Below are 4,809 nucleotides of genomic sequence, written 5' to 3' on the forward strand. Positions count from 1 at the left end.
AGAAAGCCTAAGATTCATGTTGGACAACATAACTTAAGAATTATCGGCATTCTGGAACAGGAAGAATCACACAAATCCACAGAGGAGATAGTTGAAGAGCTTCTGGAAGAAAATTTTCCTAACATCCTGAAAAGTGAAAAGATAAGCATTCAAGAAGCTCAACAAGCCCCAGGAAGGATAGACCCTAAAAGACAATCACCAAGACGTATCATAATCAAGCTTTCCAAAATCAAAGATAAGGACAGAATTCTGAAAGCAGCTAAGGAAAAGAGAAGTGTAACATACAAAGGCAAGCAAATCAGATTAAACTCGGATCTCTTAACAGAAACCATGCAGGCAAGAAGGCAATGGAGAGACATATATAAAACCCTGAAAGAAAAAAAACTGCCAACCAAGAATTCTCTCCCAGCAAAGCTGTCAATCAAACACGATGGTGTAATCAAAACATTCCAGGATAAACAGAAGCTAAGGGATTTTGCCAAAGCCAACCCTGCTATGAAACACATCCTAAACGAAATTCTATAGACTGAGAACCAACAAGAACAGACAACAACCAGAGAATGATGTACATGGCAGCATCACCCTGAAATCAATCGACAAATGGAAGCGTCAAGAACACAATAAAATTATAAGAACAGAGAATTTGTAAGATCAGCCTATGATCAAAACAATTACAATGTGAAGAAGGTAAACACAGAGGAACAGAGATCCAGGTGGTGAAAAGTTCAGGTAGATTACAGGATAAAATAGTCTGTCTTAAGTGGAGGGAAGAGTTAATGGAATATAAGGTAACCACACAGTGGGGTTGGGATAGGGGTTTCAGTTCAGATGTTGGGAAGGGCAATATAAGAAGGAGGATGAGGTGGAAGAACAAGATAGATAGGGGAACGCTGAGACAAGTTTATATGGCCTAACTGGGACAGAGGTAAATAGTGATGCATTCTCAACCTTGGAACAACAGGGTTCTGTGAAACAGGGATCTAGGCATAGTTTGAAGAAGGGAAATAATACTAAAATGCTTGACTGTCATGAATATCGGTTTACCTCACCTACTATTGTAAAATAGACACTTGAGTGAGATAGAAAAGAATGTTGGGAAACATGATTACAGAAAACTTGTAAGCCTGTCTTCAGCCTATAACTAATTGCAATACCTAAAATGGGTTCTAGAACTTGCCCAGTGAAATAGGCTTCTTGAAGAGCCTTTGCAGAAATTAGGACCTTAGGTAGAATCCTGAGACCCACCCAGAACCTTATAAGGTGGGACTTTCCCACTAGCAAGGACAAGTAGACCAGCCTGGAACAGCTAAAGCAACAGAAGATACATCTTCAAGAAAGATCATCAGGAAAAAAAAAAACAAAACAAAAATGTCAGCATGACTGGCTACTACAAGAATAAATAAGCTGTTCGCCAGGAAACCATCAAAGAAAGCAATCAAGTTTCTTCAGGACATACTCCCCTCTAAGACTGAAACTCAAAGGGAACACACGAACAGGCATGTAAGCTTGCTGGTGACCACATTGGTCTACTGGTGAGTGGAAGAGGGGGAAAGACAGCAATGAAGAAATGGGCTGAGTTCAACCACAGTCCATTGACTCCTGTTGACCTGGAGATGAGAGAGAGAAGAAGAAGAGCTCATTGGTCCAAAGAGTGGTGAGACCTGGGGACATCTGGGCCAATGGACAAGGACATAGCCACAGAGGGCTAGAGCTGAGAGTGAAGCATCCAGCTGATATGAAGTGAGGGAAGATGAACAAGAACACCCAAACTTGCAGACAGTATCCATTTGTCCTAGCCTTGATGGCTTAATAATCAGAACTCAACTACAGGATGATTACAAAAAAAAACAAAAAAAATTTTATAAAGGAAACAATGGTAAATTGCTACAATTTGATGAACCTGACCTATAATTATGGAGATAGTAACTCCAAATACCAACAGAGAGGGAAGGCGTCTTCACATCAAGTATAAATGCTATCCCCTCTGTACACAGGGTAAATAGGGATGGGCAACTTAGACATAGGCTACCTAAAATTAGGGGGCGATAAAGGCACGAAGTGACTAGCTTACAAGCTTTCATGATGGAGTTTAGTTTAATAGTGTGTGCGGGAAGAAAGAGTTCCCACTGAATAGTTTTCATCTTGTCTAGATGGGTCTGATTAAAAGAGATGGGGATAAGATTCTTATGATTCAGTAGTGAATAACTGTTATCAAGACTAATTGCAACTATCACAGTTGTAAAGGTAGAAGTTTTATAACAAAAACAGGGGAGTGGTTAAACTTAAAATCCAGAAACAGAGGACCCTAAGACCACCAAGGGAGAAGAGCACAAGCAGAACGCGAGACCTTATCTAGAGAATCAGCGATGCCAGAGACGGAGGCAGAGATGGGGTCATAGAGAGGGAGACTGGCTGAGGATCCTAGATTCATAGGAAGAGAGGAACTAAGAGCTGGTGGCCAGGACGAGACTTGCAGAATGTGCCCTTTGTAGGTGTAAATTATTATGTACGCATAAGTGGTTTTTTGTTTTGTTTTTAAATCTAAAGTGAATAGAGAGAAATATTGTTAACTGATGGTACATGGAGGGGATTAAAATTATTGTAATGAAACAAGGTGTATGATTTGTTGAATGTAAAACTGATGATCTGCTCTGTAAACTTTCATTCAAGCCACAATAGAAACCTTAAAAATAAAAAAATAAAAGATATATGCAACTTTAACAATCATACATAGCTCTGTGTGACAAATACAAATATAAAATAATAACTCACCTACAGAGAAGACAGACTATCCAAAACCTAAGTCATCTTGAATCATTAGAAAGACCATCAAACATAGCATTATAGGCAGAGGCAAAGAATTACTCTTAGACCAAAACAAGATTCTGTATACCTCTGTCTCTTAGACCAAAGCAAGATTCTGTATACCTCTGTCTCCCCTACTATTGAAAGTGTGGGGACTGGGAGAGACACTCTGTTTTATAGCTTGTCTCTCAGTTAATGTCTTTGTATAAATTATACAAAAAAAGAAAAACATTACCCTCAAGTCAATTACAACTCATGGTATGCGTGTCTGAGTAGAATTGCACTCCATAGAGTTTTCAAGACTATGACAACATGGTTTGGTTTCTTCTGAGGCACCTCTAGGTGAATTCAAACCATCAACCTTTAATTCAGTAGTTGAACATTTAACCTTTAGCATCACCCTGAAAGTCTGTATGAAGAAGCTTCAAAAAGTTCATGGAAAAGTTGAATTTCTTAGAATCAACTAGTCCAATGGACTAATGAAACACATGATAATCAGTCACCACAATTCTGAGAACAGAAGAACTAGATGGTGCCTGAATACAACTACCAACAGTTCTTAAATGGATCACCTTAGAATGTCCCAGAGTGATTGGGAGAAAATGTGAAACAAAACTTAAAATTAATAAAAATACCAGGCTTATCCATAAAAAAAAAAAAAAAGACTAGAGGAACACAAGACTATAGCCCTCAGTCACCCTTCAGGTCTGAAATGAAACTCACCCTCGTGTTGAAATTTTCAGCCAAGTAGTAGACAACACTTGGAGACAGGGGAGCCACACTCCGAGCAATACTAATTGGGGTCATAGTAGGATTCCTTCTTGTTGTTAAATATCCATCAAAAATATTATTTGAAAACTTGCATGGCATTTAGTTATTGTACCAGTGGAGGTGATGGCGGTTGTTAGTGATGATAGAATCTTCAAATTTAGTCAGCATATATTGTTGATAAGTGGATGGAGTCCTAATGTGGCACTGTAGGATAAGCATTGGACTGCAAGGGAGGCAGTTCAAACCCACAAGATTTAGTTAGTATGGTGTGGCACTAAATAAATAAATAGAATATGCACTCAGCCACAGGTCAGTTTGAACCAAAAAGTTGGTGGTGCAAACGCACCATCAACTGCTCGGAAACCCTATACAGAATTGCTATGAGTCAGAACCAACTCGAGTACACTTAACAACAACACTGTTAATAAATATGGGTAGCTTAAATTTGTTCTGATTCATAGGTCAGGAACAAAAACAGACCCTGTCATCAGTCGATTCCACCCCACAGTGGCCCAATAAGATAGAGTAGAACTGATCCACAAAGTGACTTTTTAATTTTATTTAATTAATTAAAAAATTATACTGAACTCACTTGTTGGGAAAACTTGCTCTTTTTTTTTTTACTTTTTATTGTGAATTCAGTGAAGATTTACAGAGAAGATCATCAGTTCTACATTCAACAAATCAAGCACTTTGTGTCATCTCAATGATTACAATCCCCTCTATGCAACTACAGATATCCCACTTCCTCCCTGTGGTTCCTATTTCCATTCCACCTTCCTTCCCAACTCTTCACAATTTTGTCCTTAGGAAAATGTTGCCTTTTTGATTTTGAATGACTGATCATTCCAAAGTAAGCATGCCTTACTAATGTTGCTGTCCCCACTATATACCTATCTACTGCTTGACTGAAAATTAGGCCATAAGGGTGAGTTCCTTTTCAGACCTAAAAGGTGGTCGAGGGCCATAGTCTCAAATTCCTCCAGTCTCTTTCTGACCAGTAAGTCCAGTCTTTGTTTTTTTAATAATTTTGAGTTTTGTTCCACATTTTCTACCTGGGACTCTCTAATGTGATCCCTTTCAGAGCAGTTCATAGTGGTAGTCAGGCACCATCTAGTTCTTCTGGTCTCAGAGTCATGGAGACTGATGTTCACATATTCCGTTAGTCCATTGGACTAAATGATTCGAAGCCTCTTCAGTTATTATCACTCTTCTTTCTTCCGTACATGGAGA

General features: G+C 38.8%; 1 pseudogene; it reads right to left on the bottom strand.

The window, feature by feature from the left end:
• LOC102841609 overlaps positions 1–3,612 on the bottom strand; it is a 142,095-nt pseudogene extending 138,483 nt beyond the window's left edge.
• Positions 3,613–4,809: the final 1,197 nt, after the last annotated feature.

This window comes from Chrysochloris asiatica, unplaced genomic scaffold, assembly GCF_000296735.1.
Source record: "Chrysochloris asiatica unplaced genomic scaffold, ChrAsi1.0 scaffold00084, whole genome shotgun sequence".
Classification (NCBI taxonomy): domain Eukaryota; kingdom Metazoa; phylum Chordata; class Mammalia; order Afrosoricida; family Chrysochloridae; genus Chrysochloris; species Chrysochloris asiatica.